This window comes from Triturus cristatus, chromosome 6, assembly GCF_964204655.1.
Source record: "Triturus cristatus chromosome 6, aTriCri1.1, whole genome shotgun sequence".
Lineage (NCBI taxonomy): Eukaryota > Metazoa > Chordata > Amphibia > Caudata > Salamandridae > Triturus > Triturus cristatus.
In genome coordinates this window covers 285,248,862-285,270,795 of record NC_140589.1, presented here as the reverse complement: position 1 = coordinate 285,270,795, position 21,934 = coordinate 285,248,862, and positions in this window count along the sequence as shown.

The window sequence follows — 21,934 nt, the reverse complement described above, 5'->3', positions numbered from 1 at the left end:
AGCAGCTGGTCAGATAGAGATCAAAGAGCAGGACATTATTGATTCTATGGCACACGCACACACCCCTCTATCTTTCTCCTCATCTGTTTCTGCTCCTTACTTTTATGGCCTTATGGCCTAATTATTGATTTGGGTTGAGGTCTTTTATGATGGGCCCGTCCGGCCTGTTCGAACATGAATGCTGGATTTTTGCCTTGTCATTGGCGATGGGTTGGATAACTGAAAGTGGGTTTGTCGTTATGTGATGCCTCTGTAAATATCATCCTCTGATTGGTCAAATTTGTGAGAAATTGATGCTAGCCAGGAACGTGGTTTTTGGCATAAAAGACGATGCTCCGCTCTATTATGTTGAGCAGTCTCCTGAGAACATACACCGTGTTGTACTTCTAGGACCTCTGTTACTGGCTGCAGCTAATAAAATTGATCTTTGATGTCAGCAGAAGAATCCCGTGTCTCTGTGCTCTAAGACAGGTGAACCCGAAGACTTCGGGCGTGTCCCCTGCGCCGCTGGGTTTAAATCCCGGTTCTTCAACGTGCCTGGTCCTACATTAATTTATAGATCACTATAATAATACAATCTATGTCAAACGCAGTGAAGCTAAGTAGGACGGTAAAACACTAACGTTATATTTTACGGCTGAGATGTAGTGAGCATGCATACTGACATAGCCGCCTCCGTATTGCAAAACAATTCTCCTAACAAACTGCACTGTTTCTTCCTACTATCTGAATTCAGTGCTGTGACCAAATAGTACACCTATTGCTAATTATTCCCGAGCATGTATAACTACGAAACATATATATGCCAAATTCTTACAGCGTCCTCGTCTGGAAAAGAATGAACAATCTCACGCCGATTACCTCGAGTACGAGGCCGTCTCTTCCGTATCCTTGTTTATTTAAAACCATGTGATGTCATCACGTGTCTTTACATATCCGGTGCCTCGACATAACCAATGTTGGCGCCATCTTGGAACATGTTAAATCACTCAAAAAATTGGGTCACTCCTGTCAAAGTCGGTTTACATCAATGCAGCAAACACCACTAATCAACGTGTAATAATGCATACAGTGTACTTGGTCTGTCAGCCAGCTTAAATTAAATATACCTCCAAACAGAGCAATACCAAAATAGTCATTCAGTGTGTAAGCTGAATAAAAGTCGAACCTAATATCCATGTTCAGTTGAAAAACGAATTTATTAATAAGATAAAGCCGAAAATCAATCATTATAAGTATATTAGTGATAAAAAGTAAAGCAAATGGTCAGGTTAGATGTGTAACCAGTAGTTCTCATTCTGTAAAAATCGATCAGAGGTCTTCAAAAAAGTGCATCCATTGATACAATTATTGTCACTGCACATCTCTATTGTAGAGAAAACAAAAGTTATGAAGGCCGAAATTAGCAAGCAATAAGGAAAGTAGAATATCGCGAATCCTACAAAACATACAATGTGTAATGTAAAGAGTACTATTCATATGAGTGTATTACCATTGTATATCTAAATGGCTTATTGTGGACTACAGTAAAATACAATATCTCTGTATTTATGTGTCAACTAACACACAGTAGTGACAGCAAACATCTGTATCTTGAATGGAGACAAAGAAACAGTTGCCTCCATAAATATTTGTCAAGCAGAAAAGGTCCTACACATATACAGTTGAAACATCGTATGTAGGCTGACAAACTGAATAGTAAGTGCATATTCTTTAATCTGAATAACATATTAATTATCCTTCAGTATAAATAGTTCCCACAGTTACGTATATGAATTATCACTACTCAGAGTCACTAGTCTATTGTTAACATCTCATTTAGTACCTAGGAAATAATGTAGCTCCTGGTCAATGTTAAGACCTAACTCAGTCGTCCCTAATCTGAGGATCCAAGTTGCTTCGTTCCGTCGCAACTGTAGTTCCCGATTACCACACCTTGGGTGTCTAGGTGTTTGTTCAATTCCATAGAATCTCAAGTCTTTGTTTTTGCCCTGTGAGCTGCATTGGTCAATGTGTGCCGCTATAGGGTATCTGATGTCACACTGTTTAACAGCTCTTCTGTGTTCACTCATTCTCTCTCTCAGTGTTCGGATGGTGCTGCCCACATATTTTCTGTTGCATCTGCATTCTATAACATACACAACATAAGTACTAGTGCAATTAATATTGTTACATATCTTGTACTGTTTCTCTCCTGGTCCCGTGAATTCTTTCTTTACACTGTGTGCCCATTTACACGCCACACAATGTCCATATTTGTGGAAACCCACATTTCTAGGGTGAGCCAGTCCTTATTCTTAGCCGGAGTTCGGTAGCTCGGGCTCAGTATGTTTCTGAGGCATACACCTCTTCTGTACGTAATGTCTGGTCTTGATTTAATGTAATCATTAAGAGAGGTATCTCCCTTTAAGATGTGCCAATGTTTGTATAAACTTTTGATAAGTACCTTAGATAGTGCGCTATAATTAGTAACCATCCTTATCTTATCATCTTTGTTATTCGTGATAAGTTTAGTATTTTCTTTAAAGGTTTCATGTCTCTTGATTTTGCTAATGCAAGATCTAGCTGCAGTTAATACTTGCTTATCATATCCTCTTCTGCTAAAGTGTGTTATAATGTCATTATGTATATTTGAGTGGGAGGAGCTGTAACCTACCACACTTGCACATCACAAAAGCTCCACCACAGCCCTCTCACAAAAGGGAATGCCAGGCACCAGGAAGGGGTGGAAATCTCTAGAAACTTCCTCCATTTCAAAGTGGGCACCAGGTGAAAATGTTGGACCTCAGACCCCAACTCTTCAGTACACTTCTGGACCTGTGCCATGAGGAAGGACTGCAATGCTGCTGAAAGGACAGCCACTCAGCTGAACTGCTCTGCTGTGCTGGCCTCTTGCTGCCTGCCTTCTTGCCTGGGTGAGAAGGACTGGACCTGCATCTGTTGAATCCAGGACCCCAGAGGCACTCCAAGGGCTAGTTGGCTGGCCTCCTGACTAGAGCCCCAGGACCTGAAGACTCCAACCTTGATACCAGCACCTAGACGCTGCCATCTGTGAATAATACCCTGCCAACTGGTGCCATCCGAGTTCTGGACCCTAGGAATTGGGCCTGAATGGGATCTGTGGTTTCAGCAGAACCAACACATTTTCTCTGATGTGCGCACAACCACGAGCAGAACCGACGCATCTCCTCCGCTGTGTGGATTTCCCTAATGCAAGGACTTCGCATCAATGGCCGCAGCCTCCCAGGAACTGCTGCTGTGTGATGCATCCTTGATGCAGGCCTTTGCATTGGAAGCCCCTCATCGAGGTCATCCTCAACGATGCAGGACTCTACATCGCGGCTTCGCAGCTCCTAGGTATCGCTGCTGTGCGATGCATCTTCAATACAGCACTACGCAATGCTCCACAACCAGGATTTAAAGTACTCTTGTTCAGCTGGCATAACTGGACCCTGTAGCTGGTCAATAGCTCTATCATGGTCGGCCTGAAGTTGTGATTTTATCCCGGTCTGGCACAGCTATCCATAGTTGGCAATTTGTGCTTTTTGGCGCTATTTTTACTTGAACCTTCAGAACTGCACATCTATGATTTAACTGATTGGATTTTGCCATTTTGGTCTTGTTTTATTTATTAAAAGTTGATCTATTTTCCGAAATTGGTGTGGGATTTTTCTTGTGTTGTGTTTTCATTTTATTACTGTTTGAAGTGCTGTATAAGTACTTCATACATTGCCTCTAAGTTAAGCCTGACTGCCCTGTGCTAAGCTACCAGAGGGTTTAGCACAGGTTGATTTGGGGTTTGCTAGTGACTTTACCCCATCAAGCATTGTGGTTGCTGCTTGAGTATGGTCCCCCACAACCCCATCAACCAGTAACCCAATTTCCTACATTGGAGATCAACGGTGCGGATTAGGACTTGTGTTTGTGCAGTGCCATGCAGTGATTGCGTGTTACACTGACAATACCAGATATATAATCTAAGGTCAATTCAAGTTTTTTGAATTTCTCCTTAATTGGCCTTTAAGGTTTTTTCCAAATTCCCTTTCATTCTTCTTGACTCTTTCAACTGAAACAACCCCTGCAAGGATGGAGACTGAGATGCCCAGCATGGATGCCTACACTGTGGCCCAGCTCAAGGAGTTTTGCAAGGAGAGTGGACTTCCACCCAAGAGCAACACCAGGAAAGTGAAATCCACCAGTCACTGGTTGCAGTAACAGAAGGCAATGATGATGTGGAAAGGCAAGGGAAGAACCTAGATATGAGTACTAAGATGCAGCAGTCGGCTTAGGGGATAAATTGTCTCCTGAGATGGAGCTCCCTTCAAGAGCAGGGAGAAGTGTGTCTTCTCAAAGCCTGTTCCCAAAGGAGCTGGCAGACACGAAGGCAGAAAGGGGGTTTAGATTGGAGATGGCCAAACTCAAAATGGAGGAAAAGAAGGCCGAGGCTGAGAGAGCCTTAGAAATGAAACGACTGGCCACGGAGGAGAGAAACATGTTATTGGCTCACAAACTGAGTCTTAAGAAGCTGGACATCGAGGCCAGGCAGGCAAAGTCTGGCAATGTTGGCGGTAGTGTACCTACAGGGCCCTCGGGAGACAAGAGTGTCCACATTCATAAAGTTCTGCTGCCTGACTTTGTAGTGGGGGAATCACATTGACAAGTGTGAAGGTATGTGGGGTATGTGAAGTTATGTGAGGCAGGATCCCCACCAGAAGAAGGGGGAGGGGACAAACATAAAAGCAAGGAGTTCTCTAAAAGGTCCCCAAAATAGTTCAATGGGTCCGGACACCTAACTCCAACCTGAGCAGGAAAGGAAATGGTAATTGAAGTAATTGAAGCTGCCAACCATAAGAGTCACTATCCTGTGGCTCTGGTTCCCTTTGAGTGGGGGGGGGGTCCATTAAGGTAGTTGTGAGTTCATCCATACCTGTGGATTGTCTATTTGGCAATGATCTAGAGCACACCATCTAGAAAGAGGTGGAGCTCAGGTCCCACCTGGAGATGTTAGGGTTGATTGAGTGGATGTGCCTGACTGCACGGTTCATGGCCGCCCAAGAAAGTAGTCAGAAGGACCTGGGGTGTAGAAGAATGGCCCAGGAGTCAGTCAAAAAGAGGAACGGCAAGGGTGTGGAAAACCCACTCCTGAATCTCATACAGTCCGGGTGGAGTCTGAACCTGAGGGTGACACCCTGGAGCCTACAGGGGAGGACATTGTTGTCCTAGAAAACCTACCTGAACTAGACAACTGGCAGAAGGAAAGGATTCTCACCAGGGAGGATTTCTGCAGAGTGCAGATGCAGTGCCTTACTCTGGATGGCCTATGGCAGCAGGCCGAGGTCCAGGCAGCTGGCGACACCTCTGGTAATCACCTGCTCTTTTGGGAGAATGGTCTCCTGTACAGTGAGCCTAAGGTTCCTGAGGGTGGTGCACACCATGTGTTGGTGGTCCCCCAGTACTACAGGGCCTTCCTACTGGAGCTGGCTCATGATAGTCCTCTGGCAGGTCATCTAGGGAAGTACAAGACATTTGAAAGACTTGCACCCACTTCTATTGGCCCCGGATGAGCATGGCAACAGATGCGTACTGCAGATCATGCCCTACTTGCCAGGCCAATGGCAAGTCAGGAGGGAAGCACAAGGCTCCCCTGCAGCCATTTTCTGTCATTGGCACTTCCTTATAAAGGGTGGGCATCAACATTGTTTGGCCTCTGGATCCAAAGACAGTCATGGGAAACAGGTTCATCCTGGTCTTGGTTGCCCATGCCACCTGGTGGCCATTCCTCTGAGGACAGTGACTACGCAGGGAGCTGCCTGGGCACTGATAGGGCTATTTACCAGAGTGGGGTTCCCCAAGGAGGTAGCAGCTGACCTGGGTACCAACTTCATGTCTGAGTACATGAAGTCCATATGGAAGGAGTAACCTATAAGTTTTACACACCCTTCTATCCCCAAACTAACAGGCTTGTTGAGAGGTTCAACAAATGCCTGAAAGGCATGATCATGGACCTATCAGAGCCTTTGAGACAGAAGTGGGATATCCATTTGCCATGCCTGTTATTTGCGTTTAGGGAGGTACCGCAGAAGGTGGTTGGGGTCACCCCCTTTAAACTTCTATACTAGGGGCAGTTTCACTCTACAGAATTTGAAAGTTATATAATCACTCTCTTGGATTCTGCAGAGTTCCACCCACCCCCATTCCGCACCCGAGTGGTGTGAGCCTCAGCTCTCTGTTTTGCTTCCAGGCGTGTAACCAGTCACATGAGTCACGCACTCATAAGACAAGTTGCTGAATATTTGGAGCAAGGGAGTTTCAACTGCTGCAGAGCTCTCTATCTCAAGCTCTCTGCCCATGCTGCCCAATAATAATTCCAAAACCTCTCTAGGAAATTAGCGTTTCAAACTGAGAAGGGATTTCTGAAGAACTGTGATAATAACTTTTCAGGATAACTAGATGCTAATCCCACATACCCCTTCCCACCATATCACGCTGTGAAATAATTTTTAATTGTCCATAATATGTACGATGATGGAAATCCATTGTTTTCTAATGGCTGACCTAACCCGTTGCTGTGGCATTTCATTCACCCTACCTCCCCCGTGCCTAAGCAGAAATAATTGCTTCAATTAAGAACATATTCATCACTTTTTTGGGAGCTGAACAAGAGATCTGCAGACATCAATGCAGGCAACGTTTTAATTCATAGCATTTTTATAATGTGCTGCAAATATAACGCCTTCCACACTGCCCTAATGGGAACTATAGATTGCCTCCACAAACACAGGCTGCAGTCATAACCCTGGAGCAGCTGCGGGCGGCTTTCACATTAAAGCAAAACAAATGGTGCTTACCTCCATTAAACCAGCAACCTCTGCCTTCGTCAGCAGCCTGTAGCTGGATGGGGTGTAGACTTTGGCATCTGAAGGAAAGGCGGGAAGCAAAAGCCAGCAGCAGTAGCCAAAGGGGCATGGGGGTAGCCACAATCCAACACGATGCTTTCAAGTGGGAGCATGATCCAAGAACAACTGCAGTCCCAGAGTGATCTGCCAAATCTCAGGAACACCCACCCAGTGTTATTTGGGCTTTCTTAAACCAGAAGCTGCCATTTCAACATTAAAAATGGATCACTTCCCTTTTCTTGGAAATTTGGACCACCAATAAAGGAAAAGGGAGGTTGCTCCTAGAGGAAGTAGCTATAATCCAGAATTTATCTGAAGTACGACGCACAGAAGGACAGCTCCATCAGGAAATAAGAAATAAAAAGAGGTGGTGAATCAGCGCTGATTAATTGAATTCTGCGTTCAGAGCGAAGCGGCAGGATTTATTAGGAATTCCACATTACAGGAGTAACGCCGAATTACTAAATACCTCCAATTCCGCTAGCGGAATGAAAAACTCCACCCATCCTTATTCTGTATGGGCACCCTGTTCGAGGGTCTCTCAGTCTCACAAAAGAGGATTGGGAGCAAGTTCCCAAGAAAGTTCTCCAAGAGGTGGTCAGCTACATGCTGGCATGCCACACCCATATTAAGCACTTCTGGAAGAAGGCCAAGGACAATCTAGAAGCCAGCCAGGAGGTCATAAAAATGTGGTATGACCAGAAAGCCACTCTGGTTGAGTTTTACCCAGGCAAAAAAGTGTGGGTGACGGAGCCTGTGGTGCCCAGGGCTCTAAAAGACAACTGGTCTGGGCCCTATGAGGAAAAAGAACAGAAGAGTGAGGTTACCTGCCTGGTGGGCCTCAAGACTCCTTGGAACCCTTTAAGGGTTTTGTATGTCTGTCACCTTAAACGCCGCTTTATGAGGTCTGAGGTACCTATGCTCCTGGTCTCGGATGATGGAGTGGAAGAGACTGAACCTCTCCGGACCTCCTCTTCCCAGCAGCAGGATGGGTCAGTGGAGAATGTCAGCCTCTTCCCTATCCTGCACCCTAAAGCAACAGAAGGACTGCAGCCAATTGTTCTGGCAGTTTGCCTCTCTTTTCTCCCTTACTTCAGGACTCAAAACATGGTGTATTGATACTGGGGACAGTATGCCAGTGAAGAGTAAAATCTACCGGCTATACTATAAGGTGAGAGCCAGCATAAAGGAGGACATTTCCAAAATTTTGGAGCTGAGATACCACCCCTGAACTTAGGTTCTGCGTGGATTACTGGGGGCTCAATGTAGTGACCAAGACTGATGCGCACCACATTCCCCGAGCTGATGACCTCATAAATTGTTCGGGAGCTGCTAAGTTCCTCAGCAGGTTTGACTTAACATCTGGGTACTAGTAGATTGCCTTGACCAAGAGAGGCAAAGAGAGCTCTCCATTTTGTACCCCAGTAGGCCACTTTCTGTTCCAGGTGATACCCTTCAAGTTGAAAAACACCCTGCCACCTTCCAGAGGTTGGTCAACCAGGTCCTGGTTGTATTGAAGAACTTAATTGCTGCTTACCTAGACGACATTGCTGTCTTCAGTTACAGCTGGGAGGACAACATGTGCCACCTCAGGGAATCTTCTGGCTCTGCAGAGAGCAGACTATCAAGGCCAGTAAGTGCGAATAGATTAGGGTTCAGTGGTCTACGTGGGACACCAAGAGGGAGGAGGCAAGGTATATCCCCAGGCTAAAATCCAAACCATTCTGACTTGGAAACCCCTGAAGACCCAGAAAGAATAGAGAGGGCCTTCCTGGGCCTCACCAGTTAGTACAGGAAATGTGTCAATGGGTATGGTATTGTTGTGCCCACTTGACAGGACTGACCTCCAAGAAACAGCCCAGGCAGGTGATCTATACAGAGGTATCACTCAGAACACTTTTGACACCCTGAAGTTTGCCGTGTGCACAGAACATTTGCTCAAGGCTGATCACTCCAGAGAATTCATCATACATACTGATGCCTCCGAGCATGGCATTTGGGCCGTGCTTTAACAGCTAAATGAAGAGGGTCTTGATCAACCTGTAGCCTTCATCAGTAGGAGGTTACTTTCCAGGGATCTGAGGTGGAGTGCAATAGAACGGGAAGCATTTGCAGTGGTCTGGGCAATGAAGAAGTTGAGAACAAACCTGCTTGGTGCTCACTTCCGGGTCCCCTCAGATGGCAAATGTAGGGAATGGACTTTACGGTGGAACTCCGCACTGGAACAGAACACACCAATGCTGACGATCTCTACAGGTTTATCTGCCTTAGTGATAAGAACTCCCAAAAGGTTGGGTAGTTCTCCCCACTTTCAGCTGGGGAACACCTGTTAGACCTGGTTTCCTTGGCGTGGTTCTCCACTAACATTTTGCCTTCAATCGTCCTGTTTTACAGACTTTGTTTTTGCTGGCTTTTGGACTCTGCACACTTTACCACTGCTAACCAGTACTAAAGTGCTTGTGCTCTCTCCTTAAAACATGGTAGAATTGGATTATATCCAATTGGCAGATTCAATTTACCTGTAAGTCCCTAGCAAAAGGGGTGCTGTCTGTAATCAGGGCATGTAAATTAAATGCTACTAGTGGGCCTTCAGCTCAGATTGTGCCACCCACTTAAGGTGCCCTCTAAAAATGTATCCGGTCTGCCATTGCAGCCTCTCTGTGCGGTTCTAAACTGCCATTTCGACCTAGCAAACAAATCCTTTTGCCAGGCCTAAACCTTCTTTTTAATACACATAGTTCACCCCTAGGGTATGCCCTGAACAGCCCAGAGGGCAGGGTGCAGTGTATTTAAAAAGTAGGATATGTAATTGTAAATTTTACATGTCCTAAAGTCATTTTGCACTACTGCAAGGCCTACCTCTCCCATAGGAACATTGGAGTTACCTTATTACCATTAGTAAGCTGTAACTTCCAATTTGGAGCAGCTAAACAAGTCAATGTTGGTGTCTAAATGATTGTAATTAAAATCTCTCTTTAATGGTAAAGCCAGATTTTTAGATATATGAAACGGCATGACACTCCATTCGCCTGACGCACAGCCGATTCGGAAAGCATCCAACAGACTTTGTTGCCAGTTTAATAAACCCTTTTTAATTTTTGTTAAATTCATTAGAATTTATCTTTTTAGTTAAATTTCAACACATTTATCAGTTCATATAAAAGAGTGCATGTTTCCCCATGGTTTCTAATGCTGCATATATACCTATCCAGGCCTTTTTCTGCAGCACGTAGGTATAAACAGTTCATTCTGGGCAGATATGTTCACTATAACCCAATGCATTTCGGGCTCATTAGCCCTTTGTCAGGGGTAGCTACAAATATAATTTAAAACCACTGTTAATATTTATGTTCTTTTGGACATGTGTTGGAAACAATAATATGTATATACATAATTTGCAAACTGTGTATCATAAGTGATTAAAAAAGATCATGTGTAAACACCCATAACTCATACCAACCCCCACCATCTACCTGTGCGCTGTGCTTAAAGCTCACCAAACCAAATCAGATTTTTATTCACATTTCTGAAAATACCACTTTTAGAAATTTGGCATTTTCTTGTTCTAACCATTTGGTGCCTGCATCCTGAGCCTGGGTCACATGACTAGATGTAGTTGGCAGTTGGTCTTTGTGAATTGCTCCCAGACAGTGAGACAAAGGGAAGATAGGTGTTGTCAGGATGGGCCACTCTAAATTAACGAGGGGAAGGAGCTGTCACCTACCACACTTGCACATCACAAAGGTTCTGCCTGAGCACTCTCACAAAGGGTTTGAAACTGGTCTGTTATGACCCCATACAAGCTGGGGCCAGGACAGGGAGGAAGGAGATATCTGACACCTCAGGGGTGGACACCTCCAGAAGCTTCCTCCACTTCAAAATTGGCATCAGCTATAAATGTTGGACCTCAGACCCCCAACTCCTCAGTACACTTCTGGACCTTTGGCTACCGAAGGGACTGCCACTCTGCTGGACTGCTGCTGCTCTGTAGGACTGCTGCTCTGAAGGTGTTGCCCTGCTGTGCTGACATTGTTGTCTGCTGCCCTCTTGCCCGGGTGAGAAGGACTTGACCTGCATTTGTTGAACCCAGGAACCTAGAGGGACTTCAAGGGCTAGTTGGCTGCATTGGCGGCTGCCACAATGAAGAGGTGGTTGGGCAGGTGTAGGGCATGAGGGGGAGTGCAAGAGGGGGAGCATAAACACTTACATGGAGCTGCCTCCCGCCTCCCACGTCACCCCTCGTCCTTTCTGGTCTGAACAAGCACTGGGACATGTCACGGACACCCTGTGCAATGCCCATGCTGCTGCGCTCATTCAATGAGAGCAGCGCGGGGATTGGCATGAGCGGGCTGGAAAGACGCTCCGCTCAGACTAGGGAGTCTGTGGGGGTTTCTCCAGCCCGGCTTTTCAACGTACACCTGTGTTTTGGTTGGCATAAGATGGCTGGCCAAACACATATGTACACTTAGGGAGTGCACATAGCACTCTTCCTCCCCATGCCCAGACACACCCCTCCCTTCCCAAGCTGACTCAGAGTTAGGAAATGAAAAATAAAACAATGCTAGAACATTGTTTTGTTTTTCATTTGCTGGCTCTGAGCCAGGCAGTGGGGCGACGGTCCTCCGCCACTACAGTGGAGCAGCTGCTGGTTGGCTGGCCTCCTGACATGACAGAAGGTTCCAACAACTTTGAACCCAGGAACTGGACTCTGCCGTCTGTGAGTCCTATCCTGCAAAGTGGTGCCACCCCAGTCCTGAACCACTGGTAGTGGGCCTTAAGGTGCTCTGCCTGCCTATCTGTGGTTTCAGCAGAACCAACAGATCTCTTCTGCTGCTTGGAGGAACCCCCAGCAGAATCAACGCATCGCCTCTGCTGCATGAATTTCCTCAACGCAAGGACTTCGCATTACCAGCCCCAGCCTCCCAGGAACACCCTGACTCATCCTCAATGCAGGCCTTCACAATGTAAGCTCCTTGTCAACATCATCCTCGACGACAATGTAGGACTCCACATTAAAAGCCCCGCCGCTTCCTGGGAACTATACGATTTGTGGCGCATCTTGACCTAGGACTTTGCATTGCAATCCTCTCTTCGACAGCATCCCCTTCGATGACGCAGGACCTCACATTGCCGCTTCACAGCTCCTAGGATTCGCCGCTGCATGACGAATCCTCGACGCGGGACTTGCAGCAATCCGCAACAAGGATTTAAGGTACTATTATTCAGCTGACTTAATTGGATCCCTGTAGCTGGCCCGAGCTCCATAACAGAAGACCATTACAGCCTTTCAATATGCAAAGGCCTGTTTTATGTATGACACCTAAACCTAGCCAAGTGACTAGCTAGAAAATTATTTTTTTTGTATTCTGTATTCTGCTTGTTCATAAAAATCTAATTTATTAGTGAACTGCATTTTTTATAAAACTGTCGCAAAAATTGTATTCAGAAAAATAGCTTATCTCTAGTATTTAGATTTCCCAAATCTCAGAGCAGTCCATGGTGAAATATATATGTATTCAATGAAAAAACCAAAGGTGAAGACAAGTTATAGTTAGGATAATTTTGCGATTCTTTTGGTTACAAAAGCAACTTAAAATACATAAACATTAGAAATTCTAAAGTTATAACTTAAAGTAATAATCTATGCGCCACCCAAAAATGTATCTAACTTATGCACCTCCGTACACAGTGGTGTGAACCTGCTATGCATACTAAATCTCACTAAGCAAACTAATGTGTGTGTAATTTAAGTTGGTTTTGTATCCGAATAAATAATTAAGTTTTCCTAACGATAACTTCAGTCTTTGTTTTTTTCAATTGGATTTCTAGGGCTTTTGGGGGTGGAAATTGTTTTCTAATCATGTATTGTTGTTTATGGGGGTAATATTTCTTTCATATATAATTTTAACCTTTACATCTCAATAGTACTTCAGTACTTTCTAGATTTATTGCGGAGTGCATGGCCCTGCAGGAGGAGAGACTTTCCCAGGACTGAAATCGAGCATGTTTCCAGTGTGTGAAACACCCAGACGTAACTGACTACCAGCTGGAGTGAAGCTGGTACTGACCCAAGTCGTGGGGGTTATCCCAGTCTTTAGCCAGAATGACAATGTGCTGTCCTGCAGTATTCCCAAAATGCTGCTGCTGCCTGATGTGGTCAACAACCCCTGTTTAAGGAGCCTGAAGACCTGTCCTCAGTGCAGATTCCACAGGTGCAAAAGATGAGCACCTGATTTCTCCTATCCCAAAGGTCACAATTGCCAAAGATGGCCACCACGCTGCATCAAACCAGGAGGTTGTGAAGTACTGGGTATTTTAAGCCCAGCGGTGCAGGGGAACACACCCTATGACTTCTGGGTTACTCCCTGTTTCAGACCTACAGAAACACAGAGTCTTCTGGGTGAAGTCAAAGATTTGTTTATTGGCTGCAGACCAATTACAGATATCCTAGAAGTACAACAGCGTGTATGTTCTCAGGAGACTGCTAAAAATCATAGAAACGGACTTCTTCTTAAATACACTTTTTCCTGCCTCAGGCATACATTCCTAGGTTTATGGTATGGCTATTACATGTATATATTACAAACGAAAAAGCAGAGTCATGATGACCATCCCACATTCCAATCAAGCCAGCCCACAATTATTTACACAGCAAGGTTCAGATCCCACATTAGATATCGATAGGCCCCAATAAAACACGGGCAGCTCCTGTTGATAGAAACGAGCCATAAAGCAGGAACAGTCAGGTGTGAAAGAGATTAGCCAGAGGCTTGTGTGGGATGAAAGGACTTTATGGCGTGTCAAGCCCTGATGCTATCACAGGTGGCCGGAGGAAGGGGAGCTCGTGAAACCAGTTTGACCTGGGGCAGCAGAGCCAAGCTGCCCAGGTCACAGAAGAGTCATGGAAAGGCAAATGTGCTGTGAGGCCCGTATTTGCTTCATTATAGCCTATGTGAGGGCAATCACAAGATGGCCACTGCTTCCAAAATGGAACCCGCGTAGTGATGCAGAATAACGTGTACACAGTGCATTCATAGCTAGAATGGTATACAAAGCACTTGTACATACCGCATTAACCATTTGCGGTTCGCTAATATCGGCATAGACAGGGGTAGGGCCCTGTCCCCTACGCGGTCCTGAATATTAAAGTACGACAGACCCTCCTTTTGCCCTTACATAGGCAATCACTATACTCATCTCAATCAGAGTCTAGGTCAATGTTCACGAAGTCATGGAGATGTTGCTGTAGCATCATCCTATTACTTAGTTCGTCCCTCGATACATGTTTCCTGACACAAAATGTAGCACAGAGGCCACATATCGCGGGAGCACACTGTATACACAGACAGAACAGGAAAAGAATCGCTAAGAACATTCCAATGACCATCAGAACTTTCCAACCCCAGGCAGATATCAATTCCCAGAACCACCCCGCCAGTGACCAATCTCCCTTATCCACGTGTATGGATTCAGATATTTTATGGAGTTTGGAGATGGCTTGATAGACTGTTGGAGCGTTATCTGGTATGAAAATGCAACAACTGGATTGAATGACCTTACATACCCCACCGCTGAGGTTCTGGACTTTTAAGAGTCCAGAGGTGTCAGGGAAAACAACACCCAAAGACCCCTGAGTTCCTCCTGTCTCGGTGCACAAATAAACAGAGACGCGGGCTTCTCGATGGTGGCGTCAAAGACCAAGGTTTATTTACTGCAGGGACACAGAAGTCATAGGAACCACACAGAGGCAGAATCTACGAGACTGTTCAAATTGCATTAAGTGGGTTGTTCTTTAAATACACGCAAAATGTCTTTAGGCAACATTACACGAATATTTCTCATGCCCAACCCGGTATCCCAAACAAACAGTAAATAGACATCAAACAATAATTAGTCGTAGGATTTCGGTATTCGATCAGGTTCCCTTGACAGTTTTCCATTCTTTGTCCGATCCTCCCCATCATAAAAATCGTAACCTCCCCATTGTAAAAGCCCAGAAGGAGAGGAGCAGAGCCAGGTGCAAAGGATTGAAAAGTAGGATAAGAGGTGGATCATAAACGGGCATGGCTACCGTCTTCGGCCTTTCAGTCAGGACAACGGACACGAGAACCAGTATAGCAGGACTGGCCTCAGGCAGGGGAGGCAGCTTGATTCTGCCTAGTCATGTAGCGTCAGCCTTTCTCGGGGCTTGAGCTTACGTGTCCTTAACAAGGTGACTCTGCCGGGGTCATCGCCCGTTCATTGACTATGTGAGGGCAAGAAACAAAATGGATGCCGTAACTAAAATGGATGCCATGACTTTACAACAGAATGCCCTATTTCTCAGTGAATTCATGATAGTTGCGTAGCGAAAACACTGTCATGCATGTAATGGATCATTTGCGGTTCATTGGTACCGAAATCGTGTCAGTACTACGATACCGATTTCACGGGTTCGGATCGCTACAGAACCTCAGACCGTCCTTTTGCCCTTACATAGGCAATAACTCACTCTATGTCAGAATCCATTTCTATGTTCATCAGGTCACTGATATGTTGTTGAAGCATTACTCTATCCCGTGACGTATCTCTAAAAACAGGTGGTCTTCTTAAGCATGTTGAAATGCAGAGGTTACATAAGGCAGGACCACACTGAACAATGAGACAGCACGAAAATAAAAATACCAACGCAATACCAGTGACTATCAGAACCTTCCATCCCCACGCGGACAACAGGCTCCAAACCATCCCATTAATGACCAGTCACCTTCCTCTACATGAATAGAGTCAGAAATCTTATGTAACTTAGAGATGGCCTTGTACACCGTTGGCGCATTATCTGGGATAAAAACACAGCAACTCGATTGGATCATCTTACACACTCCACCTCGATCTGCAAGTAACACATCAAGAACCATACGGTTCTGTAACGTCATGAGGCGATCCGCTTGAAGCTCAGCTGTCAGGTTACTAAGGGCACCCGCAGTTTCGGTGATAGTGGATTCAACTACCCGTGTTAGTTGACGTAAGTTTCTACTGTTGGCCATAGGCCCCCAGAACGGAAGGAAACCTTTGAAGAAGTCTCCTGCTTCTTGGCCAGCAGTATCTTCCTTACTGAAAACACCTCTCACAACTCTAGTTTTGTGATAGTCCGGTGCAGCAGTGTATGTCGGAGGTAGCAGTTGAGCGATATAACATGAGCCTGAGAAGTCAGCAGGCAGCCATGTGTATGCTCTGTCTTGGCAAACAAAATAGGTACCCTTAGCAGCTAAGAATGCAGGGGAAGACTGTGACGGGAAAACATATGTTTCGATACAGTCACTCTTCCCTAGTCGAGCTTTCAGATTCCTCCCATTTCCTTGCAAACAGACCTGACCTTGGTGGGGTACGACCCAGATCGGAGTCGAGCTTTTACGTTTGTTCTCACCCAGAGTAATGCCATATTCCGTAACATTCCAACCCATGTAAACTCGCAATTCATCCTTGGGAATGAACGGAGTGTTATTGACATCTCTAACCATGTCAGTGATTCCTTTTACCAAGGCTCTATTAGCAGAGTTATACCGAGTGGAACGCGGAGGTCGTGGAGGATAGGTCTCTAGGGCATAAGCGAACATGGTCTGAAATGCCCAGAATGATCCATTATAACTAAAGGGCAGAACCAGATAAGGGATGCCCTTGTCCATGGTATGTGGTATCAAGCCACACACCCAGCAGTTTGTTGTGTTAACCACTAGTTGATGTTGGTGCAAGAGCTGAATGAAAGTGTTATTTATAAACTCAGAGCGTCGAGCTTGCTCGTGGGCAGGAAAAGGATGGAAAGAATGGAGAGAAACAACAGTCGGAGAAACAGGAACATGGGGAGATACTGTAGATGTAACAGGTGTAAAGATCAACTGAATACCAAAAATAATTCCGCCTACCAAAGTTATCAAAACAATTAGAAGTGTCAGAGTACATTGCATTAGAAAACATTTGCTATATAATATGTCATATAGCTTTGTCTTGTGCACATTTATGACATTAACCCGTCGCAGTTCAGGAAGCTCCATCTTCTACAACCGTTCGCAACGGATGGTTTGTACCTGTTAAAAACTTGCCTCTGTTTACCCTGGGAGTTCCCAAGATAGACAGAAGAAACCGACCTTATGTCTGATTCCCTGCAAATTAAAACAAGGCACACGTTACGACCCTACGGTAACCCAGACGGCAAGGTGAGAGAAACAATAAAAACAAAAAGATAAAAATTTTGAGCAAACTTCCTGACTGAATGGAATGCAATAAGATCAAAACAGTTTTCAAACAGAAAGGTAATTATGCAATGTCATTAGTTCATAACATGAGAACGTAGATTATATCTGTACTTTCCGGGTCTCGTCTGATCTTGAAATAGCTGGTCTACAGGTGCGGAAATGTTCGACTCCACAGGTGACAAATGTTCACTTTGTACAATACTCTGTCCAGGATTCAAAGGAGCGGTTCCTGCTTAGGTGTCAAAGTTCTGTGTTTCAGTTCGTGGGTGGTCCGTTATGTACTCTGCATCACTGAAAGGGATGTGCCTAGGAACAGGTTCTGTCTCGGATACACCAAATCCCTGTCTAACCCAATTGTCATAGGGGAGTGGGAGAGGGACACGCTTCGTATGGCTAGCGTGCACCCAATTTTTCCTTCCAGCTAGGCGTACAGCAGTTCTTGTTGTGAGGAGTACCTGGAACGGACCCACGAATCTTGGCTGGAGGTTCCGAGTTCGTTCGAAATTCCGAACTACAACTTGGTCGCCTGGTTTCAACGTGTGGCCTGGACTCTCTGGCAGTTTAGGCAAGGATTCGAATACCTGTTGATGAATAAGGCTTAATTTAGCAGTCAGATCATAAAGATAATCAATCAACATTGGGTATTCAATCTGTTTGAATTCCTTTGGCCTAGGGACTCCCCAAACATTAGCAGGACGACCGAACACAATCTCATATGGGCTAAGCCCTACTCGAGAGTGTACAGTCGCTCTGGTGGACAGTAGAGCTAAAGGCAGTGCGTCTGGCCAAGAGAGACCAGTGGAAGCTTGAATTTTAGCAAGTTTCAGCTTCAGGGTGCCATTGTGCCCTTCAACCAAACCCGCTGACTGTGGGTGATTCGCACTGTGAAATTTCTGGGTAATACCCAGACCCGCACACACACTCTTCATAACTTTCCCTACAAACTCACTTCCATTGTCCGACCAAATAATCTGTGGCATACCATACCTGGGGAAGTACTCTTTGAGGAGGATTTTGGCAGTGGACATAGCAGTGTTATCCTTTAACGGATATGCCTCAATCCATCTTGAAAAGGCACAGACAACCACTAGGACGTATTTAAGATTGTTACACCTATCCATGTGGATATAATCCAACTGAATCACTTCAAAGGGACAAGAAGGGGGAGCAAAATGACCAGTTGGGGTTGGGGTTCCCTTGCCAGGATTATGCATCAGGCATATCATGCAATTTTTCACCACTCTTTCCGCACACTTAGTAATTCCATCGTTCTTCCATACTGGAGCTAACATTTTACAGATCCCTTTCGAACTGATGTGCGCCGTTCCATGCGCCATCGTGACTACCGCAAGTACATACGCATCAGGTAACATCCAACGTTGCTGCTCAGACAAATCAACCCAACATCCACTTGAATCCATTTTACCCGTTTTCTCCTTCCATTCATTCTTCTCATTTTCAGTTGCTTCATTCTGGATTGCCTTCACACTTTCAATCGTATTCTCACACATCCCTGATTCAGCACTCCATCTTGCAGACGTTGCAACATACATTCGGCTCGTCATGTTCTTGGCCGTCTCTTTGGCGACCTCATCAGCAAACGCATTCCCACGGCCAACATCATCCGTAATCTTCCGATGTGCACTGCACTTCACAATCGCAACTTCATTCGGTAGGGTCAGAGATTCCAATAGATCACTGACTAACTGTCCATGTTGGATCTTAGTTCCATGGGACGTGAGAAAACCTCTTTCTTTCCAGAGACGTCCAAAGCTATGTGATACGCCGAAGGCGTATTGGCTATCAGTAAACACATTCACTCTCTTTCCCTCAGCTAAAACACACGCTCTTGTTAGTGCAATTAATTCTGCAGCTTGGGCAGAATTCTGACTTACTCTTGCAGTCTCAACAATCGTACTCAAAGTCGTAACTGCATACGCGGCCGTCACATCACCATTCTGTAATTTAAAACACGACCCATCGACATATAAGGTGCCGTCTGGATCTAGTAACGGAGTATCTTTCAAATCAATCCTACCTTTTATCTCTTCCTCAGTTCTAAAACAACAGTCATGGGGCTCTGAATCACTCGACTCCTGAGTAGTCGGCAACAGCGTTGCTGGATTCAATATGTTGCATCGCTTGATCTGAATGTGACTTGCCAAAAGCGTCAGCTCGTAGCCTGATAGTCTAGCACTGGTGAGGTGCTGAGTTTTCGTTCGATTCATGAGTGTATCCACAGCATGTGGAACCATGACTACTAACATGTTGTTCATGACAAGTCCAGCAGACTGTCGAATAGACACTGCAGCTGCTGCTGTAGCTCTCAAACAACTTGGCAATGCTTTGGCTACCGGATATAATGTGGATGAGAAATATGCACAAGGCCGCTGTTTGTCACCAAATTGTTGCGTTAAAACACTCAACGCACAACCTTCTCTTTCATGGACATATAGTGTAAACGGCTTACTGTAGTCAGGAGTACCCAACACAGGAGCTGAACACAGCGCATCACGTAAGTCGGAGAAACTCTGTTGGCATTCATCAGACCATGGCAAAGGGCTCGGAACACCTTTTCCAGTCAGGGCTACCAATGGTTTTGCCATGAGAGAAAAATTTGGGATCCATTGCCTGCAGTATGACGTAATACCCAAAAACGCACGTACTTCTCTCTGTGTGCTTGGTACAGTCATCTGCGAAATTGCTTTGATTCTCTCTGGGGTCAACCTTCTTCCCTCCTTTGACAAAAGATGACCTAAGTAGGTCACTTCTTGGCAACAATATTGCAGTTTAGAAGGTGACACCTTGTGATGTAAGTCTGACAAATGACGTAATAGAGAAATTGTAGCTGCTTTGCAAGTTTCTTTGTCATCAGCAGCCAGTAAAAGATCATCTACGTATTGGATCAGAGCAACACCAGGAGGAAGTACAAGAGCATCTAACTGACTCTTCAATGCTTGACTGTAAATTGAAGGGCTCTCACAATAACCTTGTGGAGCGCGCTTGAATCTGAAACTGCGACCTCCTAAGGAGAAACCAAAAATGTCTCTACTTTCCTCGGCTATCGGGATGCTGAAAAATGCATTTTTCAAGTCGATAACTGTAAACCATGAAGCTGAGGCAGGAATCAACGTCAATAATGCAGTGATATCTGGGACCACAGGAAACTGCGGAATCACGATTTTCTCTGAGGTCAATCACAAATCTGTAGATTGGAGGCTTGGACGGGTCAGTACGTTTCAAAATCGGCAGAACAGGACTATTGCAGACATTTCCTCTAGTTTCCTCAATCACATCTTTCTGTATTAAGTCTTTCACAATCAGTAAGAGTGCACGTTCCCCTTCATTCGAAATCCGATACTGTGGGATTCGTGGGAATTTAACATTCGCTTTCAGACTTACCACATATGGGGAATTTCCAAGAGGCCTACATCATTAGGACCAGTTGCCCAAAGAGTATCAGGGAGAGAACGCAGCTCCGGTGGGAGCTTATCCATCGACATATACATTGGAGAGATGACTCTTTTGCCTAATGTGAGCTGTACTCCCGAAAGAGAACAGTACAGTGTCGCATGTAGGCTTTTCAACAGATCTAAACCAAGTAGATTCTCATTACAACCGGTTGTTAGGATAAGGTGTGCTTCTAGTTCGCATGGCCCAACAGATATTGACAAAGGACTAGAAACAGGATTGTGAACAGGGGCGCCTGAGAAACCTACTGAAGTGTTCGTTAAGCCAGACAAAGGTGCGCCAGGGAGTTTCGCATGCATAATTGAACTTTTTGCCGCACCAGTATCCAACAGAAACGGTTCGACCACGCCTGAGGTAACTACTGCGACATAAGGTCCACTCTGATCAACTGGAACTGATACTACTCCCTCTCTTTGCCTGTGGCTGTCCTAGTGCTCGCTTCTCTGAATCTCCTCATTATGATCATAATAATCTTCAACATGATACTGTGGAGATCTACCTAGTTGCGCAGATTGTGCATTTCGCTGATCGAAATAATTCGATTGGCGATCAGCCTGTGGTGTCATAGTACCACGTCCTCTACCTCTAGGAGTTTGCATAAACCCAACAGTACCTCTCTGAGCCGGGACACCACTAGTCTGTGCGTGCAGTACCGGACACTCATTCTTATAATGGCCCTCCTTTTTACAATAGGCACACTGATTCCATGCTAACTGTTGTCGAGAAAAACCATAATTAAATCTTTGGGACGTCCCTTGCTGGAATTGCGGCTGTTGCTGAAACTGGGGTCGCTGCTGTGAATCTGACTGATTCGAACGAGGCGGATACGCCTGTTGCAAAAGAACTTTAGTCTTTAAATCTTTTGTTTTCTTTTCTGACTTTTCCTTCTCTTCTTTCTCTCTATTCTCGTAATACTGAGCAGTTGCAAGTATCTGTGCTGTTGTCGACACTGCCCATGCACTTTCAGAATCCTTTAACTTGTTACTAAGTTCAGGTAGTAAATTAAACACGAACTTGTCAACGAACAATCTCTGGCCTCCTTCAGTACTCATATCTTGCCCACTGTGGTCTACGAATGTCTCTTCAAATCTAGTGAAAAAGTCAGAAACGCTTTCGTCCTTCTTTTGTTTGCATGCCGATAGTTTATCCCAATTGACTCGTAACGCTGGCATCAGCGTTTTCATCAGATTAATTATTCTGCCAGGCAAGGCAGCAATCAGAGGTTCAGGTTTAGCACCGCCAACTTGTTGCGCATCTGCTGCTACAATAACTGGCCAATCACCTCCTAAGGCGACTGGGTGGTTCTCTTGTCGAATCTTGGCCCATATAGGCTGT